The sequence below is a fragment of the Nycticebus coucang genome, chromosome 8, assembly GCF_027406575.1.
Source record: "Nycticebus coucang isolate mNycCou1 chromosome 8, mNycCou1.pri, whole genome shotgun sequence".
In the NCBI taxonomy this organism is placed as follows: domain Eukaryota; kingdom Metazoa; phylum Chordata; class Mammalia; order Primates; family Lorisidae; genus Nycticebus; species Nycticebus coucang.
In genome coordinates, this window is record NC_069787.1 from 63,906,978 (window position 1) to 63,931,018 (window position 24,041).

Below are 24,041 nucleotides of genomic sequence, written 5' to 3' on the forward strand. Positions count from 1 at the left end.
TGGCCTGACAGCATTGAAACAATAGACAGTGTTAATTTCAGGTCATGCTCAAATGACAGAGCATACTTATTCTCTCCTACCCTAGAAGTTTTCTCTTCTGAGCTTCTTAAACTCACTTTGACTACTGTTGTAGCTTCAAACTGTGCTCACTGCCTCTCCCCCTTGCATTTGGTCAGAAGATTTTCAAAACAGAGAAATCACCCCTCTTGCACTTGGATTAAAGTAGAAACTATTTTAATGGTCTGGAATGGGGAAGGGGAAAATTCTTTCTATAAAAGGCCAGAAGATGGCAAATATTTTAAGCTTTGAGAGTCAAGAAGATATCCTATAGATAGGTTTATAACTAAGATGTAATCATTTAAAAATGTAGAGAACATTCTCAGCTGGTATGTCTATAACAACTGTCAGCAGTCCAGATTTGGCCTGTGGGAGACAGATGTGCGACTCTTGTTAGAAGGTCCCTAACTCTTAGACTTGATCTCCTACATTTCCCTTATGTTTCCCATCTCCAGAGATGCCAGCCTTTTGATCTGATTTTCAAGCATTTCAAGCTCACTCTCACCCCAAGACTTTTTATCTGCTGTGCCTATGGCTAGGATGTCTTTTTCTGATCTTTCCTGTGTGCCTCTTTCTCATCACTTTGTTACCTGCTAGATACACCCTCACTGGAGAAGCTTTCCCAGGCATCCTGATCTGATGTGGCTCCCCCTGACCCCAGTTTCCTTTACCATGGCATCCTTTACTGCACTCATCACTCTTGGAAGTAATCTTATTTATTTCCCGGTTGTTATCTTTTCTCCCATTAGAATGTGGCCCTGATGAAAATAGAGACCTTGTCTATTTCTACTATGATTTTTTTTCCATAAACTTTTTTTTTTATTGTTGGGGATTCATTGAGGGTACAAAGAACCAGGTTACATTGATTGCATTTGTTAGGTAAAGTCTCTCTTATAATTTTGTCCTGCCCCCAAAAGGTGTGACACCCCACTCCCCTCCCTCCTTCCCTCTCTCTGCTCTTCCTTTCCCCACCCCACTCCCTCCTTTTGTTTCCAGCTATGATTATTACAAACCACGTCTCTTTAGAAAATTGGAGTAGTCCATGTTTTAAAACTTTGGATGGTACAGTTTTTGGTTTTGGGGTATTAGTTTCAACTACTTAAATCATACTAGCTTTTGCAGGTGCTTTTTTTTCATTCATTCATTTCATTTTTTTACATCATTCCTCACACACACAACAAAATATATTTAAAATAATTTGTTGTACAATGCTAGATTTAAATAGTTACAGTTAATTGCCCTTTTGAATGGCTACTATTATGCCACAGTCATGTTTATTCATGCCTAGTATCTTTAAAGCCAAATTTGTACCATATTTTATATAATACTTTGAAAAATCACTATTCATATTTTGGTTGCTATCCATCTGCCCTTCATTTTTTGGAGAGATTTCCCTGTTTTTCCTGGATCTTATGTGTGTATCTGTGTTTGTGTGAGTCTTATGTGTTAAGTGTAGTATTTTCAAGAATTTATTATGATATGGAGATATCAAATACAAACTTGGAGAGCAGTGAACAGCTTTAGAGAAATGTTCTTTTCCATATTTGTGAGATACAAATTTCATATTTAATCAAAAGTGAAGATATAAAATATGTAGACGTATACAAGAATATTTACTGAAGCATTAGAAAATATTGTAAAAAACCTCAAATATCTATCACTTTGAGATTGGTTATATAATTATGGTACAATTATAAAATACATTGAATGATGATATTATGTATCTATATTATTAATGTGGAAAAAATATTCACTATATATGGTTAAGGGAATAGATTATGTACAGTCCCTTTACTATAATCCTTTTTCTGTAAAAAGAAAAAATAAAAAGAATCCCCCCCCCAGATACATAAGCACAAGAGGATACATCTATGAATAAGGAGGAAAATATCTGAAAGTTTATATTTTAGCCTGTTAATATGATAATGGGATTTGTGGTATTACTGATGACTGTTATTTTTGTTTTGTTTTCTGAAATGACTATTTATTAACTTCATAAGTAGAAATAATAAAATTATAAATATACAATATTATAGTACAAACAAATATATAAAAACGAGATATTTTGTGAGTTAAGCAAAAATTTCTACTACCTGCTAGAAATACCTAATTTTATTCTTTTTTCACTTGGGAGCCATAGGATTGCCTGTGGGTTGAGAAGGGATAAATTGGTGAGTATATTTGGCCAAATTTGCTAAACTGAATACTTACCTTATGTAAGTAAAGAGATTCAGTGTGTTTTATAAAAATTATTATTGGCCCAGAGAAACGCACTAGTGGTTAAATTGAATTTCATTACTTACTTCTCCTATACTGTGGTCTCTGCATGCTTAAGTTCTGCAGGCTGTATGTTTTTTTTTTCTTGTATTTATTAGCATCATGTTGAGTCACATCCACATGGTAGGTTACTGGATGAACCTTCTCTTTTTGTCACACTAATTCACTTTCTCGAGCCTAACTATAATACCTTTTCAATACAGTATACTGAATCATGTCTCAGGAGAGGAATCTATTTCTGATTTATACACACATCCATTTTTGTTGTCACTCAAATACTGAAATATCTATTGCTCCATTTCAGGCTTTATTAATGTTTTTTTAAAACTGCATTTCAGTGGAATTCTCTGCTACATGCACATATAAATGGTATTGAATGCCTTATCCTCCGAGGAAGTATCATCCACAGGGTTAAAAACCCAGAGGTAGGGGGAGGAGAGGAGCTCATACAGGGAAGAAGAAAGAGAAACAAAAATCCATGGTAACATGCTAGATTTTATTCATGACTATGGTATTATCTTATATGTTATCTCATATTTAAAAATTTTATAGACTTATGAGGCTTTTATTTGCCTTTCTTCACTATGTATTTCTATATAAATATGGTACTTCAAGGTGGAGTTTCTTTTATGTTTTAGTTGAAAGTCATATTTTTGGCTTAATCCCTATGCTAAATGTTTTCCATATCAATTTTCCCCCAATTACTTTTGTTTGATTAATTCACATCGTATGCCTGTATTGTCCCCTCAGATGTTAGAACATTCTTTTCTTTTATTCAAAGTATAAAACTGAATTGATTGATTTTCTTCCATTCTCAACAAGTCAGAGCAGCTTGTTTTTACAAGAATAAAGAAGTTTATACATTGCTAAAAGTACCACGAGCAACAGAAAATCTGACACTTTCTTTTAAGCTAAAAGTGGCTTTATTCAGGAAAAAAGGGAAGAAAGAGTAGGAGCAAGGAGTTGGGAGGAAATAAAAAAAAATATCTGCGGGCTGGGAGGGGAGGAGGGAGAGAGCATGATGTAAGTTAAACTGTGTTTTTCTGGTAGAGACTGAGGTTGGTCTTAACTTCTTAAGAAGCAGAATTAATCTCTTCTGAGCCATCATTGGGTGGCTGGCTAATTAAATGATACCACATCTCCTTATCTTCAGACTTCCACAGTGCTACAGCTAAGTGCTGAACTTGCTTTTTCAACAGATAAGATTTTACTTGAGCAGCTTCCGGTAACTTTCAATGAAAGCTTAAAGCTGTGCTGCCTTAAATTTCTCCTTTTATAAGCAAACAAAAGTTTGCTTAATTTTGCTGACTAAAATTAGTTAAGCAGCCACAGACAAGATTAGGAGCTATCTTCTGACTATTATTTTCTTCTTTCGAGGAGTAAGATTTTAAAGATTGTCTGTTACTCTGCAGTAATCTTCAACCTAGATCCTTTTGATGCTTACAATTTCTTGATGTTTACACATTCTTTATGTTTACATTTTTTTGTTTCTTTTTCTAATTGGTTTTTTATTTAATTTTGCCTTCTTTCTTATTTCCTTTCCCTTGCTGGAGTCAAACATCATGAATTTAGAAAAATGTTAATATGTAATCCAATTCTAAATAATCCTGTGACATAGACAATACTGCGTTCTCCATCTCTGAGTCAGTGATACTTCAGATAAGCTACTGGTTTCTTCTGAGTGTCCAGAATCCTCTCTTGGGACCCCACCCACAGACACGGAGACATTTAACTATTTGGTAGAGTGCAAAATGGCCACACTTCCTGTCTATTGATGAAAAATTAATGTGGACTGACTCCTTTTTGTATTTGCTGACTCCATCTTGTACATATTTTAAAATTTTGCAGCCCCCACTGCCCCTTCCCTCACATATTGTTACAGGTCCCTGAGCATGTACACCTTGCAGAAACAAAGATAAGTTTAGAGTTGCAAGACCTTGAAAACTCCCACACCTATCTATGTGCAACTCCTGCTCTTCTTCGAGGCCTTTTGTGCCCGCTTACCCCCCTCCCCCCTCCATGGACTCTAATCTGCCAGTTTTGCTTTTGTAACTGCTTCCCTCTTAGAAAATCCCCTCCCAACTGAAAAGACAAATTTAATACTTTGTTCCCCTGCCTCTCTGGGCCCAGAGTCATTTTTTGGGTATGAATCCTCTCTCAGTGCTGCTAAATAAAACGATCCTAAAACTCAATTGGACTCAGTGTGCTGGTGTAATTCTCTATAATTCCACTTGCATTTGGGTACAACATTAGAAAATGAGAGCTGCATGTCATTTTAAAATACCATGATCCTGAAGGATCGACACTATATTCTTTTTTTTTATATATATATATATTTTTATTAAATCATAACTGTATACATTGATATGATCATGGGGCATCATACACTCGCTTCATAAACCATTTGACAATTTTTATCACAGTGGTTAACATAGCCTTTCCGGCGTTATCTCGGTTACTGTGCCAAAACATTTACATTCTACATTTATCTCTGATCATCTTGGCTAAGGTACCAACAAGATACTAGGTGAGATTTAAAGCATCCTGCATTTTCTGTTGTATTAATATCTTGCTTAGGGAAATCTTACTTTGATTTATTAGTACTCATTTTTTCACATTCTCCAAAACTGACTTTGTAGTTTTTCACTTTACTTTTTTGTCCTTTCCCTCATGCTATTTTGTCCATTGCTTCAGTAAATTCTTCATCCAGGATGTTTTTCCTCTAAGGTGTTTTGTCTCAAGGGATTAAGTCTGGCTGCCTTATTGGGTCCTTTTATGGCAGATTCTCCAGTGTCCTCTTTTTCTCTTACGCTGTCTCATACACACATATACACCTACACACTTCACCGTATTAAAAGAACATTGTGATACATGGCGTTCTGGGTATAGTCTTGGAGCCGGAAAGATTAATTTAGACTTTAGGGAGGAGAAAAAAAAATCATCAACTAATTTTTTTGCACTTTTACTCTGGGTAAGACACAGTGGTGCAAAACCTCATGAGTTATGTGAAGAAATACCATGTAGACTTTTTTCTTTCAAGGTGATTGTAGGGCAGGCCCAGAAACCACCACAAATCAAAGAGGAAATAACAAAGTAAAAATCAGTAGTGGAAGCAGAAGGCTTAGAAAACTTGGAAGAAGGGAGGACGCAAGTCAGGAAGCTTTTATAGAGGATTTGGAAATTTTATGAATGGATTCAAATAAAAAGGGAAAGGGCTAGAGGTAAGGAAAATTAGGAAATGTTGGTGAAAGGGTAGAAACTCTGTTATGTGTACAAGATGGGTAAGTTCCAGGAATTTAATGTATAGCACAGTGCCAATAGTTAATAATGCAGTATTATTTACTTAAATTTTAAAAGCAGATTTGAAGTGTTTTCTTTTGCCTGCCTCCCAACACACAAAGGGTAAACTATGTGTGATGATGGATAATTAATTTGCTCATGGTAATCATTACATATATCTATCAAATTGTCATGTTGCGCCCTTTGAATATATACAATTTTATTTATAAATTAAGTATTTTAACTTACAAAAGAAAAAAAAATGAGTGAATTACTGAGGACTGGTAAGTAAAACAGTGAGGACAAAACATTCCTTTATTCTGATTTAGAAAGCTCTCTGACAAAATAGGGCAGGGGTTTAGGAAACTGGTTTGTACTTCCAAAATAAAAGCATATGAAAACTATGCCTTTATTTCACTTTTCAGGCTCTTTACCTATTAGTCTTTCTAAATTAATAGAGTCAGCTCAAATTTTGCAGAAATGAAAAATCTACCTGCTCCCTCTGATCTGCAGTGTGCAGGGCTCTTTGCTGATAGGTAGGCATTTTCCTGAATGGATTTGTTTTTCAGCTGATGGCTTTTTGCCATCTGATTCCCAGTTCTCTTCGTTATGCATTCCAAATAGTTTGTACTGAGAACATTCCATTTAACTGCCTGGGTCACACTGAGCAGAGCTGAAAGTAGGGAATGGAGCATGTGCTTTTAGAAGGCACTCACCATTTGTAACAGAACGGTGCAACTTAACTGAGAGAGAATGTGTAGGGGACACATAGCAGCTCAGGCCAGGAAAAACAAGTGCATAATGAACATTCCACTATGGGAGAGAACAAAAGAAAAGAATACAGAAAGGAAATGTAGTCAGCAGAGATTTGGCAGACTGATACCAAGTTAAGAAGATGGAAACATCCTTTGGGGGATAATATCCATCACTGGAAATGACTTAGCCAAATTTATAATCATCGTCCTAGGGCACAAATTAACTTATCTCTGATAATGCCAACAATCCTGAGTAATGGTATGCTGTTACGTTCTTAAAAATGTATTTGTTGACTGGTGGCACGCCAAGATGTTGAACCTGCTGTCGCCTCCAAAGTCGTTCCCGAAGTACGTTCTGTCTCTCCTTGACACCCTGCCCCAAACCCTCGACCCAGCCCAATACCAGTATCTCCGGAAACCCGGAAGGTGCAAGCGGAGCTGTTAGCTGTAAGAGCCCCGCTTAAGTTGCTTCAGTGCAATGACCCCCAACCGCCCAGGACTCATCGAAGATCCGGTCTTGATTCGTTGGACCTCTGCAAGATCAACACATGTCTACCCCAATTTTAGACCCACTCCCAAGAACTCATTGTTAGGAGCTGTGGTTGGAATTGGGCCCCTCAACTTCTGATATTATGTTTTCAAAACTATCAGGGATAGGAAGGAAAAACTCATCCCGCAAGGAAAATTCGATCAAACATTTAACATTACATATTAAGTCTGGCAATGATGACTGGATATATTCTTTCTTAAATAAATCTTCCAACGAAGATTGCATCCAACAAAGCATAATAAATTGTGGAAATGTATTAAATAACATGACAAGGAAATGATATGCAATAACAGCTGAATACGTGTATTCAGCCCAGGAGAGAGATGCTAAGTAACTACCAGCCCTATCAATGGAAGCAGCTATGGGCAACGGGGCTGTACACATACTTGAGTCCTAGTGTGCTAAGCGGCAAAACGTTTTTTGTCTTTTTTGAGACAGAGTCTCAAGTTGTCGCCCTCAGTAGAGCGCTGTGGCATCACAGCTCACAGCAACCTCAAATTCTTGGGAACCTCAAATTCTTGGGCTTAAGCGATTCTCTTGCCTCAGCTTCACAAGTAGCTGGGACTACAGGCGCCCGCCATAATGGCCTCGCTATTTTTTGGTTGCAGTTGTTGTTTTTAGCTGGCCCAGACAGGGTTCAAACCCGCCAGCCTCGGTGTATGTGGCCAGCGCTGTAACCACTGTGCTACAGCCACAGCAAAACTTTCACATGGCAGCTTCTGGACCAGTTCTACTTTTCAACAATAACCAGTGATGTTGGTAAAGGCTTGAGTTTTTTTTCATTCTTAAGTTCAGAGATTAGATTGTTTTTATTTTGATGAAAAAGACAGTACTGGGGGGCGGTGCCTGTGGCTCAAGGAGTAGGGACCTGGCCCCATATAATGGAGGTGGTGGGTTCAAACCTGGCTCTGGCCAAAAACTGAAACCAAAAAAAAAAAAAAAAAAAAGATAGAAAAAATACTGGGAAAGGTTTAGGAAAAAGGTAACTAGTATATCTGCCTGCAAGTATTGAATTCCCAAGTCATTAAGTTTAAAAAATACTTACTGAGCATTTCTCATGTCAGAAGCTGATTGTAAGGTTCAAACTAGAGGTAGGAGAACAAGGCCAGTATCAGATGGATCAATAATGCAAAGACAGTGAAGAGTTAAGTACCAAATGCCTTTTAAAGAAATTAATTGCCATTGGGCTATTTGTCCCTACTCTGGGACAAACTTAACAGAGTAGGCTTTGAGCATGCTTGATGGATACAAACAAAGGTATACAAGGTGGAGTGGGGTGGTTGGTGGCAGAAAATACCCAACTGAGATTTCCAGGATGAGAGCGTTTACTTTCTTAAGTTTGCCATGAGAAGTAAGTGTAAATTTGGCTGAAAGATTTTTTTTTTAATTTTTTATTGTTGGGGATTCATTGAGGGTACAATAAGCCAGGTTACACTGATTACAATTGTTAGATAAAGTCCCTCTTGCAATTATGTCTTGCCCCCATAAAGTGTGACACACACCAAGGCCCCACTCCCCTCCCTCCACCCCTCTTCGCCCCCCACGTAACCTTAATTGTCATTAATTGTCCTCATATCAAAATTGAGTACATAGGATTCATGCTTCTCCATTCTTGTGATGCTTTACTAAGAATAATGTCTTCCACTTCCATCCAGGTTAATACGAAGGATGTAAAGTCTTCATTTTTTTAATAGCTGAATAGTATTCCATGGTATACATATACCACAGCTTGTTAATCCATTCCTGGGTTGGTGGGCATTTAGGCTGTTTCCACATTTTGGCAATTGTAAATTGAGCTGCAATAAACAGTCTAGTACAAGTGTCCTTATGATAAAAGGATTTTTTTCCTTCTGGGTAGATGCCCAGTAATGGGATTGCAGGATCAAATGGGAGGTCTAGCTTGAGTGCTTTGAGGTTTCTCCATACTTCCTTCCAGAAATGTTGTACTAGTTTGCAGTCCCACCAGCAGTGTAAAAGTGTTCCCTTCTCTCCACATCCACGCCAGCATCTGCAGTTTTGAGATTTTGTGATGTGGGCCATTCTCACTGGGGTTAGATATCTCAGGGTTGTTTTGATTTGCATTTCTCTAATATATAGAGATGATGAACACTTTTTCATGTGTTTGTTAGCCATTCGTCTGTCATCTTTAGAGAAGGTTCTATTCATGTCACTTGCCCATTGATATATGGGATTGTTGGTTTTTTTCATGTGGATTAATTTGAGTTCTCTATAGATCCTAGTTATCAAGCTTTTGTCTGATTGAAAATATGCAAATATCCTTTCCCATTGTGTAGGTCGTCTCTTTGCTTTGGTTATTGTCTCCTTAGCTGTACAGAAGCTTTTCAGTTTAATGAAGTCCCATTAGTTTATTTTTGTTGTTGTTGCAATTGCCATGGCAGTCTTCTTCATGAAGGCTTTCCCCAGGCCAATATCTTCGTTTTTCCTATGCTTTCTTTGAGGATTTTTATTGTTTCATGCCTTAAATTTAAGTCTTTTATCCATCTTGAATCAATTTTTGTGAGTGGGGAGAGGTGTGGGTCCAGTTTCAGTCTTTTACATGTAGACATCCAGTTCTCCCAACACCATTTATTGAATAGGGAGTCTTTCCCCCAAGGTATGTTCTTGTTTGGTTTATCAAGGATTAGGTGGTTGTAAGATGTTAGTTTCATTTCTTGGTTTTCAATTCGATTCCAAGTGTCTATGTCTCTGTTTTTTTGCCAGTAACATGCTGTCTTGACCACTATGGCTTTGTAGTACAGACTAAAATCTGGTATGCTGATGCCCCCAGCTTTATTTTTATTACTAAGAACTGCCTTAGCTATACGGGTTTTTTTCCGGTTCCATACAAAACGCAGAATCATTTTCTCCAAATCTTGAAAGTATGATGTTGGTATTTTGATAGGAATGGCATTGAATAGGTAGATTGCTTTGGGAAGTATAGACATTTTAACAATGTTGATTCTTCCCATCCATGAGCATGGTATGTTCTTCCACTTGTTAATATCCTCTGCTATTTCCTTTCTGAGGATTTCATAGTTTTCTTTATAGAGGTCCTTCACCTCCTTCGTTAGGTATATTCCTAGGTATTTCATTTTCTTTGAAACTATGGTGAAGGGAGTTGTGTCCTTAATTAGCTTCTCATCTTGACTGTTATTGGTGTATACAAAGGCTACTGACTTGTGGACATTGATTTTATATCCTGAAACGTTACTGTATTTTTTGATGACTTCTAGGAATCTTATGGTTGTGTCTTTGGGGTTCTCTAAATATAAGATCATGTCGTCATCAAAGAGGGAGAGTTTGACCTCCTCTGCTCCCATTTGGATTCCCTTTATTTCCTTGTCTTGCCTAATTGTATTGGCTAGAACTTCCAGCACTATGTTGAATAGTAAAGGTGACAGAGGACAACCTTGTCTGGTTCCAGTTCTAAGAGGAAAAGCTTTCAATTTTAGTCCATTCAGTAAAATATTGGCTGTGGATTTGTCATAGATAGCTTCAATCAGTTTTAGAAATGTGCCACCTATGCCTTTACTTTTCAGTGTTCTAATTAGAAAAGGATGCTGGATTTTATCCAATCCTTTTTCTGCATCTATTGAGAGGATCATATGATCTTTATATTTGCCTCTGTTAATATGGTGGATAACATTAATGTACTTGCATATGTTAAACCAGTCTTGCATCCCTGGGATGAAGCCTACTTGATCATGATGAATGACTTTTTTGATGATAAGCTGTAATCTCTTGGCTAGGATTTTGTTGAGAATTTTTGCATCTATATTCATGAGTGAGATTGGTCTGAAATTCTCCTTTTTGTTTGGGTCTTTTCCTGGTTTTGGTATCAGGGTGATGTTTGCTTCATAGAATGTGTTGGGGAGGATTCCTTCTTCCTCAATTTTTTGGAATAATTTCTGCAGTACAGGAATAAGCTCTTCCTTGAATGTTTGATAGAATTCTGGTGTGAAGCCATCTGGACCAGGGCATTTTTTGGTTGGAAGATTTTTTATCGTTTCTTTGATCTCAGTGCTTGAAATTGGTCTGTTCAGGAACTCTGTTTCTTCCTGGCTAAGTCTAGGGAGAGGATGTGATTTCAAATATTTATCCATTTCCTTCACATTGTCAAATATCTGGGCATAGAGTTTCTGGTAGTATTCAGAGATGATCTCTTGTATCTCTGTGGGATCAGTTGTTATTTCCCCTTTATCATTTCTGATTGAGGTTACTAGAGATTTTACTTTTCTATTTGTCATTAGTCTGACCAATGGTTCATCTATTTTATTTATTTTTTCAAAAAACCAACTCCTTGTTTCATTAATTTTTCTGAATGATTTTTTTGTTTTCAATTTCATTGATGTCTGATTTGATTTTGGATGTTTGTTTTCTTCTACTGAGTTTAGGCTTAGATTGTTCTTTGACCCAGCACATGGGTCAGTTGACAGGGATACCTGGAGGAGGAGGTGAGAAAGTGAAGGGGCAAGGGGCATGATGAATGGAGACAAGACAGGAGTCTGATCAAGTCTTGTTTATTGCAAAGTTCTTCCAGGGTATATAAGGGTAGGTGAAGGAGGAGGTTTACGTCACCAGGTATCCAAGCAACCTGGCCTTGGTGGAGATAAGTTCCAAGCGGCAAGCTTCCAAGTTTTGCTCATGCGATTTACGGAAGAGGCCTGGCGTTTGCAGGGAAATAGAAACTTAGGCCTAGCTTTTGCAGGGAAATGGAAACTTAAGTCTGTTAGTACCGGAAATAGCACTTGGCCTACAAAATAGATGCTGTGGTGTCAGCCTTCCACAGGTCCCCTTTTTTTTATAATATTTTTAAATGTACATTTTACTTTTAAAGTTTTGCCAGCTCTCGACCGAGAGGGTGGGGTGACTGTGTCTGTCTTAGGTTGGGACCACCTTACCATCTCAGCTGATCCTCCTTACCCGTCATAGGATACATGGTAGCTATCTGACTGGGCTCCTGTCTTAGGTTGGTAGGATAAGCATAGTCTGAGATGAGGGTCCTCGTTACCCATCCTTGACTAGCCAGTCCCCTAAGTAGTTATGGTTATGCGTTCATCTTCCATAGCAAGTCTGTGATAATGAACCTGAAGGGGCTGCATTTTAATACCATCAATTTGTTGTTTTATAAAGGCCATGACTTTGTTAAAAAGAAAAGGTCCTAGCGACAGTAATATTAGTAAGCCAAGGAGGGGTCCTAAAAATGGAAGGAGATAAGGCAGAAAGCCATCTAGCCCGCTCCAAAATGGGTTGTCCATAATTTTTCTTTTTCTTTCCTCTAGATTATCTTGTAATTTCTTTATTTTGTCTCGAACAATTCCTGATTTATTTGCATAAAAGCAGCATTTTTTCCTGTAATGCTAAGCAGATGCCTCCTTGGTTAGCCGTTAGAAGATCTAAACCTCTTCTATTCTGTAGTACTACTTCAGCTAAGGAATCTAATTGATCTTGAAGATCTTTAACTGTGCCTGATAGGGCTTGTATATCTTCTGCCATAAGTTGAGATAGTTCAGTATATTTATGTACAGCAATGCCCATACTGGCGGTACCAGTGGCCACACCAGCAGTGATTCCCAGAGTGGCCAAGAGAGGGAGAAATTGGATAGCCCTTCTAGAACGGCCAGATATATAATCAAAGGATGGCATAGGTAAAGATTCATTTCCATTGACTATATCTATATCGGGCGATAGTACATAATCCTGTTCAATTAGTGGGCAGAATGGTATATGCCAAGTTATTGCCACAAACAAATAACATATCATTGGGAGCACACTGGGAATAAGTAATATTGATGATGTGAGTGCAATTGATCAAAGAGAGTATGCCAATATCAACAGCATAACTGTCGTCTCTATAAGGGGAGACAATACAGGGTGCTTCAGAAAAGATAGGTTGTACTGGTAAAGGCATGATGGGCATGCAGTTATTAGATGATAATTCAATGGAATTAACATTGATAGCAATAGGCATAGATAGTCCTAAATGAAGGCATAACCAGCAATTTTGAGCCAAAGAAGGGTTGGATTGATTAAGTAACCTATGTGTGATGTCTAGCATTTTCAGGGTTTGGGGGTGTAGATTCGCATCCCTATTTTTGGGTAAAGCTATTGGATGGTAATTAAATTTAGGAGACATGTGGTTTACAATGTTTTCCAGTTGCTTTTGGACTATATTCTGTCTTACCTGATCTTGGGGTCCACCTCCATCAGAGACGTGCACAGGTGGAGTCTTATTCCAGCAAACTGTTTTTCCTACTGTATCGGGACAGCCAGATTGGGCATATTTATTTGAGGTCCCCTGGACCTGAGGGACTGTGTCCCACTCACCTCCAAATGTCCCCGAAAAATGTCTGGTCAAGGTTGCTGTAAAATAGGTATTATTATCTGTACAAGTACATAGTTGAACCTGCTCATAACAGGTATTATGTACAGATGGATGGAATTCTATACAAGGGCATGGTCCAGGCTTATTATTAAAGGTGGGGATAATTTTAGCCTTTTTGCTACAGACCCATGCCTGTGCTCCATGAACATTTTGTCTCATTACTAAGTATGCTGTTTTATCACCACAATCTACATTTAGGAGAGGGGTTGTCTCACCATTCCAGGTGCCACCATGGCACTCACAAGGATTACCAGTTAATTTTTGTAAGAGTGCCCGAGCCTCATGGGGATTACCAAAACCACCTTCATTTTTTCATATCAGGAGAGAGATTCCCAGCAGTAGCCATATCCAGGTGCTCATAGTTACCTGCAAAGAAAAGGAAAGAAAGTCTTCTCAGGGGGTCTCTTGCTCCCTGGATTTAGAGGTGATGATGTTATCTACTTGTTTGACCAGTCCTTCAGGTAACCATCATGCTGCTTCCATCTTCTGTGAATATATGCATACTGCACCTCTACCCCAAATTAAAACTGGATCGGGGCCGTGCCATTTATTATCTAATGGATCTTTCCATAGAGCAGTGGCAAAATCCCGTTTAGTATCTGGGTGCCAGAAGCGGTCTGCTGCAGACCGGCCATCTTGGTCCAGTGTAAAAAAATTTAAAATGAGTCATGAATGGGATAAGAGATTTCTTGGGGACCCCTTAACAGGGTACCATTCCCCCTTCTTTATTTTTTCTAGAGTGTTTTTAAGAGATAGGTGGGCACGTTCTACTATGTCCTGCCCTTGTGGGTTAAATGGTATACCAGTGACATGTTTGATACTGAGGTGTTTACAGAAGGCGTTAAATGCATGTCCTGTGTATCCTGGACTATTATCAGTTTTAATTTGTTTAGGGGTGCCTAGTACAGCCATGGTGGCTAGTACATGGACAATAACATGTTTGCCGGCCTCCCCTGACTGGCCAGTGGCATAAATAAATCCACTGAAGATATCTATGGTTACATGAACATACTTGAGTTTTCCAAATTCAGGTAGATGAGTAACATCCATTTGCCAGATGGCATTGGGTATGAGACCTCGAGGATTTACTCCTAGATGGGGAGTAGGGAGTAGAGTTACACAAGAAGGACATTGCTTTACAATGTGGCGGGCTTGTTCCCGGGTAATTTGAAACATGAGTCTAAGGGTGCGAGCGTTTAGATGATGTAATTGGTTAGCAGCGGAGGCTAATGCGATCCGATCAGGCTCTGTGGTGGTTTGGGCAGTACAGACTAAGTGAGTGGCTTTGTCTGCTCTGCGGTTACCATCAGTTAGGGGGCCAGGTAAATTGGAATGAGCCCTAAGGTGTCCAATGAAAAAGGGGAGGTTCCTTTGGTGTATAAGATTTTGAAGTTGCAAGAAAAAGGTAGCAGTTTTTGATACATGTTTGATTTGCACTGCTGTCTCTAATAAGGGAACTGAATGAGCTAAATAAGCACTATCAGTATAAATATTCAAAGCTTGATTGGGAAATGCGGAGAAAACTGCAATAACTTCTTGAAGTTCTACAATTTGTGCAGAATTTGATTTTATTTGAAATTGCACAGTCTCTGTATTAAAGGTGTAAGCTGCATGACCAGAAGAGGAGCCATCTGTGAAAACTAACAAGGCATTGGGCAATGGGGAATTGGAGGTTCTTGTGGGAAATACAAAGTCATGTGTACTAATAAATTGTAATAATTTATTGGGTGGATAATGATTGTCAAGTTTACCTGGATAAGAAGCACAAGCAATAGGCCAATGTTCTGTAGTTTGAAATAACCAATTAATTTGTACCTGAGAATAAGGCTGTATAATGATATCTGGTTCTTTACCAAAGTATTTTTCACTATTTTCTCTTCCATAATGATGATATCCATGACAGTTATTTATCCCTGATAATAGGGATAAATAACTTTCGTGGGAGAAGCAGGTGAGTGGATCCACATTATGGGGGCAGTTTGCCAAAATACTGCTGTGGGTGTAAGAGAAGTTTTACAAATGATGTAGCTCGGGGGCTGAGTGTAATCTATGGTTGTAACAAATTGTGAATGAATAGCTTGTTGTACTAATGCTACAGCCTGACGGCCTTCTTCTGTTAATGTTCTAGGAGAATTGGGGTTGCTATCACCTTGTAAAATAGCAAATAAGGTTTTAAATCCCCTGTGGTTAGTTTTAAGTAAGGTCTAAGCCAGTTTATATCCCCTAAGAGCTTTTGAAAATCATTTAGTGTTTTTAATTTGTCCAATCTGAGGGTAGCTTGAGTATTAGTAATTCTGGGTCCAGTTAGGTGGAAACCAAGATAAAGGTAGGGATCTTTTAGCTGAACTTTTTCCGGGGCTATTTGAAGTCCCTGGTTTGTGAGGGAGGATGATAAATCACCGTAACATAGTAAAACCTGCTGAGCATTCTGTCCAGCAATAAGAATATCATCCATATAATGAATGATGTACATGGAGTTCCAGCAAAGCCTAGTTTCCTGAATAGCTGCAGCAACAAATTTTTGGCATAAGGTGGGTTGTTGGCCATGCCCTGTGGTAAAACTTTCCATTGGAATCTTTTCATAGGTTCCTTGAAGTTGATAGAGGGAAGACTGAATGCAAATCTTTTTTGATCTAATGGATGGAGTGGTATAGTGAAAAAACAGTCTTTAAGATCAATGATAATTTTATAGTAACCAAGAGGGATGGCCACAGGAGTGCGTAATCCTGGTTGCAACACCCCCATGAGGACCATACTGGAGTTTATAGCTCTTAAATCTTGTAATAGTCTCCATCGCCCTGATTTCTTTTTTATGACAAAGATTGGAGTGTTCCATGGGGAGTTGCTTTCCTCTATATGCCCAGCTTTTAGTTGTTCCTGCATTAACTGCTGAGCGGCATCTAATTTTTCTTTTGAGTGGGGCCATTGATCAACCCATACAGGCTCGTCACTTTTCCAAGTGATCCTATCTGCATGGCCTGCAGGAATGTCAATAGCCCTTAAGATAAATTTCCTAGCCCTTTTTTGTCTGTTTTTCCGGTAATTTATAGAGGGCTGGGAATGCCTGATTCCTCTTTGTTTGATTCCTCATCACTCTCTAGTGAGATAAGATCTTCTTGCTCATTAAGCTGACAGTTAGGAGGAGTGCGTCCAGCAGCCCCAAAATCCTGGGATGGATCTTGGGATTTAATATTCTTTTCTTTGTGGTGATGTAACAGTTCTTCTCCCTTTTTTATGACATCCACAACTGCAGGGCAAACACTGCGATAGCTAATAATATCATTAATGAGATTCCAGTACAAGAAAGCAGTGACTGGTATTTTTTCAGGTTCAAATATCTGATAAAAATCATTTAAAGCATCACCTACTCTTTTCCGTCTTTTCTCGTCTATGGTTCCTTCTTGAGGAAACCAAAGACAGACTTCTTTTAAGAAGTCAAAAAATTGAAATAGCTGTTTAATTTTGACCTTTACTCCTCACGTCTTGAGTGCCTCTCTCAACTGTTCCAGAAATAACTCATGCTAACTGACTTCTTGCCCCATGATCATTACTACTCACCGAGATCCTCGTTCCAGCGCAGCAGGCTACTGCGTGGTGAGGTCCCAATGTTTCTCTGAGCTGGCTGGCTGCCTCCAGTAGCTTCTTCACAGTTTTCCCTCATATCCAGGTCCCTGTTTGAGTGCCATGTGACCCAGCCCGCGGGTCAGTTGACAGGGATACCTGGCGGAGGGGGTGAGAATGGGAAGGGGCAAGGGGCGCGAAGAATGGAGACAAGACAGGAGTCTGATCAAGTCTCGTTTATTGCAAAGTTCTTCCAGGGTATATGAGGGTAGGTGAAGGAGGAGGTTTATGTCACCAGGTATCCAAGCAACCTGGCCTTGGTGGAGATAAGTTCCAAACGGCAAGCTTCCAAGTTTCGCTCATGTGATTTACAAAAAGAGGCCTGGCGTTTGCAGGGAAATAGAAACTTAAGTCTGTTAGTACCGGAAATAGCACTTGGCCTACAAAATAGATGCTGTGGTGTCAGCCGTCCACAGTTATTTTTCCAATTCCATAAGATGGCTTCTGAGATTGTTGATGCACTCTCTTTCTGTTTTTCGAATGTAGGCATCTAAAGCGATAAATTTTTCTCTCAAAACTGCTTTTGCAGTATCCCACAGGTTTTGGTAGCTTGTGTCTTCATTGTTGTTATGCTCAAGGAAGTTAATGATTTCCTGTTTTATTTCTTCCTGCACCCATCTGTTATTCAACAGAAGATTGCTTAATTTCCATGCCTTTGTTTTTGGTCAAGCATTTTTGTTAGAGTTGAGTTCCCCCTTTAGGGCCTTATGGTCTGAGAAGATACAAGGTAAAATTTCAATTCTTTTGATTCTGTTGATATTTGTTTTGTGTCCCAGGATATGATCAATTTTGGAGAATGTTCCATGGGGTGATGAGAAGAATGTATATTCTTTATCTTTGGGATGGAGTGTTCTATATGCATCTATCAAGTACAGTTGTTCTAGGGTCTCATTTAAATCTCTTATATCTTTGTTTAATTTCTGTTTAGAGGATCTGTCCAGCTCTGTAAGAGGAGTGTTAAAGTCCCCTGTTATGATGGTATTATCAGATATCATATTGCTCAGACTGAGTAAGGTCTGTTTCAAGAATCTGGGAGCATTTAAATTGGGTGCATAAATATTTAGAATTGAAACATCTTCTTGTTGTATTTTTCCCTTGACCGATATAAAGTGACCATCTTTGTCTTTTTTGACTTTAGTTGCTTTAAATCCACATGAATCTGAAAATAAGATTGCAACTCCTCTTTTCTTCTGAATTCCATTTGCCTGAAAAATTGTCTTCCAACCCTTGACTCGGAGCTTTAATTTGTGTTTTGAAGCCAGGTGTGTTTCTTGCAGACAGCAAATGGATGGCTTGTGTTTTTTAATCCAGTCAGCCAATCTATGTCTCTTCAGTGGGGAATTCAAGGCATTAACATTATTGAGATAATTGATAAGTGTGGTAGTATTCTATTCGTCTTATTTTGTAAGAGTCCATTGCTTAGTTTTATCTTTTGCATCAGTGTGGAGGTTAGGTTCTGTCCTTTAATTTCTGAGTTCTTACTTTGCTGCTGATCCATTGTGTTAGTCAATGTGCAGAACAGGTTGAAGTATTTCCTGTAGATGATTTGATTTCTCCGTCAATTTTTAAGCTTAGCTTAGCAGGGTACAGAATTCTGGGCTGGAATTGTTCTGTTTAAGTAGATTAAAGGTAGATGACCATTGTCTTCTTGCTTGGAAAGTTTCATTAGAGAAGTCTGCAGTCACTCTGATGGATTTGCAAATCCATCTGGCACTTATTCCTGGCAGCTTGCAGAATCTTTTCTTTTGTCTTGACTTTGGACAGGTTCATCACAATGTGTCTTGGAAGAAGCTCGGTTAGAGTTGAGGCAACCTGGGAGCCCTCTGAAAGCAGTGTGTCAGAATCTTTGGTGATATTTGGGAAATTTGGAAATTTTCTTTTATAATATTCTCTAGTATGGCTTCCATTCCTCTGGGGCATTCTTTTTCCCCTTCTGGGATTCCTATAACTTGTATGTTGGATCACTTCATAAAGTCCCATAATTCTGACAGTGAATGTTCTGCTTTCTCTCTCTTCTTTTCTGCCTCTTTTACTATCTGAGTTATCTCAAGAACTTTGTCTTCTACCTCTGAAATTCTTTCTTCTGCATGGTCTAACCTGTTGCTAATACTTTCCATTGCATCTTTAAGTTCCCTAATTGACTGTTTCAGTTCCTTCAGCTCTGCTATATCCTTTTTATATTCTTCATATCGTTCATCTTTTATTTGATTCTGTTTTTGGATTTCCTTTTGGTTATTTTCCACTTTATTAGCAGTTTCCTTCATTGTTTCCATCATTTCTTTCATTGTTTTCATCATGTGTATTCTAAATTCCCTTTCTGTCATTCCTAACATTTCTTTATAGGTAGAATCCTCTGCAGTAGCTACCTCATGGTCCCTTGGTGGGGTTGTTCTGAACTGGTTCTTCATGTTGCCTGGAGTTTTCTCCTGATTCTTCCTCATGAGTGATTTCTTTTATCTGTTTCCTTGCCCTAATTTTCCTTTCACTTCCTGTTGCTCTTTAAATTCTCGTTCCTGTGGACTAAGGTTTTGATGAGTCCTTTTGGTACAGGACCAGAAGGGTGAGAACATTGAAGAGCAAGAAAGGGATGAAAGAAAGGAGGACTGAGTGAAAAGAAAAAAAAATAGAGAAAGGAGAGGGGATTGGTAAAAGGAATATTGACTAAAAGAAGAGAGGCACAAAAAGAGGGAGACAGAGCAATATAGGTGTACGGTAGGGTACTTTGTCACAACTTTAAAAAAAACACACCTTCTTTCGGTGCCCAGTTTGGTGGTTCCCTTGAGGTCAGCAGCTCTTTGCTAACCTGATCACACACAGTACCCCACCTCCAGCAAGTAGAGAGGAAAGACAAAAATGCTATAAATCAAACCAAAACAAGCAAACAGAAAACTTTCTGGGATAAAAATGGGTGAAAAACGAAATAATAGCGGTAGAAACACTAGCAAAAATGAAATTCTAGTTATTGAAAAAGGCAGCAATGGGTGATTATAATTAAACTAGAAAAATTGAGAAAGAAAAAAGATCTGTACAGAAAAGGTTAAAATTAAAAAACAAAACAACATCAACAACATCAAAATAAACAAAAAAACAACCAAACCAAAAAAAAAAAAAAAGAAAAAAGAAAAACACACAACCAAAAACAAAGCAGTATGTATATGTTGTGGAATATTGTCTGGGCAACATGTGGTCTTCTGGGGTATGAGATGTTAATCACAGTTCTGATATGACTGGAGGCTGCTGATTTCTCAAACCCCAGCAGGTAGACACCCTAAATCTCTTCAGCCCACTTAAAAGGCACTTTGAACTTGTAAACTTGCTGAGCAGAAGCTTTCCCAGGAAAGTGCTTGTTGCTGGAATCACTGCTGAAGTGGCTATCCACTTACCCAGTGTGCCAAAACCGGTCTCACTCTGCCCCTGAGGGTTAGGGCTGCAAGGCGGCTCAGACCCCACCCTTAGGCTACTCAGTCGCTAGGTTACCAGCTCCCACCCAAATTCTAGCTCTGCGACCCTGAGGGCAGAGCTTGCCAGGGCAGGTCACTCTCAATGGTTCCCTGTGGCCCACAGCCAAACACTATCAGCGCTGTCTGGCTCGGTGACTCAGACTGGGGCCCTAGACAACGGCCAAAGTTCTTCCACTCCCGCTCAGGCTCTCCCCAGTGCAGTTCAACTGAGTGCCAAGTCCAAAGACACCACAACAGTTCACAGGTAAGGCCTTTCTGGTTTTCAGTCTCGCTGCTACTGAACTTACAGTTGTGGGCAGGTTTAGACCGATTGAACGCATGCGACCACTTGCTGTTTTTCCACTGTTTTAGTCTTCCTCTTGGGGTCCAGAAGTCTCTCGCTGACTCCCTGTATCCTCACAGGGGTGATGATAGGCAGATCCCACGAGCCAGAGGTGCCTGGAGTCCTATCTCCCCAGACTCACAGTGCCCAGATGCAGGAAGCTGTTACTCGTCCACCATCTTGCTCCTATCCTCCTGGCTGAAGGATTTTTTAATACAAAGCTAAGAAGTGAGGACTTTTTTCCCCTGAATATCTGGGAAACCAGCAAAGGTTCTGAAATAAAAAAGTATTTGGGGGAGATTTTTCTCATGTACGAGAGAAGACAGATCAAATTTGATGTGCCTTTTGGAAAGTTCTTAAAGCAATTGTCAGGAAATTATAGGGAAGTTTAAGAGAAAGGGATAGATGCAAAGTAATAGTGCAGGATGGTGTCATAGAACTTGTGGAGTAGAGTGTGAAACAAGTAAAATAAAGTCTGAGAAGATACTGTGTGTGAAGTGAAATAAAGCTGACACAAAAGGGCAAATATAGTGTACTTCACTTATACACGTACAATGTCCCGCTATAGTCAAATTCATAGAAACAGGAAGTAGGATATGCTTACTGGGAAATAGGGGGAGGGAAGAATGGGGAATTCGTATTTAAAACAATCACATATCAAAGACCATTTGTTTTGACATGTTCCTACCTTCCTACCCACTGTTGGTTTGCATTTATTTTATGGGTATAGAGTTTTACTTTGAGAGGATGAAAAAGCTCTGGAAACGTATGGTGGTGATGGCTTCACAACAATATGAATGTACTTAATGTCGCTGAACTGTACACTTAAAAATAGTAAAAATAGTAGATTCTGTATTATGTATGTTTTGCCACAGTAAAATATCTCATACAAAAGCGAAAATGTTTGTGGTTTTGGCATGGTGAATGGAAGATTGATGCACTGAAGGGAGAAGAGAGATAACCAGCTTTGGAGATATCCATATGGATCTTTTCAATGATATTAAGTTTGAGTTAAGGGTCTATCCATAAAAATATTTATGATTTTTCAAAGTTGTCAGTGGTCATAGTAGACTTAAGAGTTGAAGGAAGAGTCTTCCCTAGAGCTCTGCTAAAAAGAGAGAGGAGAAATAGTTTGAAGGAAGCTTTAGTAGGAGTCTGAACCCTTTAACCAGTTCAAATAGTGGAGAAAGGAATCCAAGATCCCATGTCAGGATAGGGAACAGGTTTATGTGAGAATTTGTTTTCTTAGGTTATTTATATACAAGTATATTTTTGTGTATATTTCATATGTATGTTGATTGTCAATACATATATTTCAAACCCTCTTGGTATGCCATTTCTCCCCTGTATGTGAATGTATTGTTGGCTTGTCTCTTGTATGAGATAGGATTATTTCTTCAGTGTAGCTAGAAGATTGCTTTTTAGCTATAGCCTAATTGAAAAGGGAAACAGATTTACTAGTGTGAACTTTGGGGTTAAATTCTGAAGTGATTCAGGAAATTCAAAATCTCTGATCTTCTAATCACTGAATTTAGAAAGCCTAGCAAAGTTCATGGAGGCCATAGGAAAAAAACATTCAGCAGAACAGATGACTGATAGTGTGTGAATTTTTATAATTTTTTTTGAGTATTTTGAGTGGTATCTTTTTCTATTTTATGGAGGTGTTATTAGATATTATGGCAATGAATCATCTTATTAATTGCTTTGTATAAGCTCTCCCAGCATAAAATATACATTTTTACATTGTTCACACATGTGATTTTAGGCAGTATATACTTTTAGTTTCTGGAAACCTAAAGAACAAACTTTTTTATCATTCTGCAGTTGATATATTTTAAATTGAACTTTAAATATATTTAATGAGTATGTTTACCTTTCTGAATATCTCGGCCTGTATTTTTAAAATTTCAAAGGCATTGTCTTTTACCTTTATTAGGATTTAAAACATTAAGATTAAAAAAAATTATTATTTTAGTTTTGGTTTTTAATTTTTTCTTTTGTTATTAATACATGTTAAACACATATATTTGAGGTACATGAGATAATTGAATACATTCATATAATTTGTAAAGATTGAATCAATGTAATTGATATATCTATCACCTTAAATATTTGCCTTTTCTTTATGATAGAATCATTTAAATTGGTCTCTTTTAGCTATTTTAAAATACAATGTTCAATGTATTATTGATAGTCAATCTATCGAGCTATCAAATCTTTTGATCTTCTATCAAACATACCTGTTAATTAACCTCTTTTTATACTCTCTATTCTTCCCAGCTTCTGGTAGCCACCAACATCCTTTATATCTTCATGTGATTTACTTTTCTTTAGCTCCCACATATGAGTAAAAATATGCAGTATCTGTCTTTCTGTGCTGGGCTTGTTTCACTTGGTGGACTGTTCTCTAGTTCCATCTATTTTGCTTCAAGTGACAAGATTCCACTCTTTTTTATGCCTGGCTGGAGTATTCCATTATGTGTGTATTATACACACACACAGACACACATATATGTGCATATATACAAATAAAATACACACATACCTTTCCTTTTGAGCTCATACTTTGATTTCTTTTTGGTTATATGCCTAGTAATGGAATTGCTGGATCATATGGCAATTCTACTTTTAGTTTCCTAAGGAACCTCCACATAGTTCTCTATTAGCGGCTGTACTAAGTTACATTCCTCCAGACTCTAGGAGGATTTCCCTCTCCCCATCCTTGCCAGTCTCCATTATTCCCTGTCTTTTAGAAAAACTCATTTTCCTGGGGTGAGATGGTATCTAATTGTGCTTTTGATTGCATTTTTCTGATGATTAGTGATGTTGAGCATTTTTTTCATATTTTGATTGGTCATTTGTATATCTTCGTTTGAGAAATGTCTATTCAGATCACTTGCCCCTCTTTTAGTCAGATTATTTTTTTTCACTGTCAAGTTCTGGCTATTAATCCCTTAATGGGATTAATGGATAGTTAATTCATTAAGATGGATGGTTTGCAAATATTTTCTCATTCTATGGGTTGTTTCTTGACTTTGTTGATTTTTTTTTTCCATGAAGAAGCTTTATAGCCTGACATAATCTCATTTGTCTATTTTTGCTTTGGTTGCCTGTGTTTTTGAGGTCTAACACACAGAAAATCTTCTCCCAGATATCCTGGAGCATTTCTACAATGTTTTGTTCTGGCAGTTTCATAGTTTCAGGTTTTAGATTTAACTCTTTAATCCATTTTGATTTGATTTTTGTATATGGTGAGAGATGGGTGTCTAGTTTTATTCTTCTGTGTATGGTTATCCAATTTGCCCATGACAATTTACTGTCCTTTCCGTAATGC

General features: G+C 38.2%; 1 pseudogene; it reads left to right on the forward strand.

The window, feature by feature from the left end:
- Positions 1 to 6,678: 6,678 nt before the first annotated feature.
- Positions 6,679 to 7,083, forward strand: LOC128591352 (NADH dehydrogenase [ubiquinone] 1 beta subcomplex subunit 4-like; annotated as a pseudogene).
- Positions 7,084 to 24,041: the final 16,958 nt, after the last annotated feature.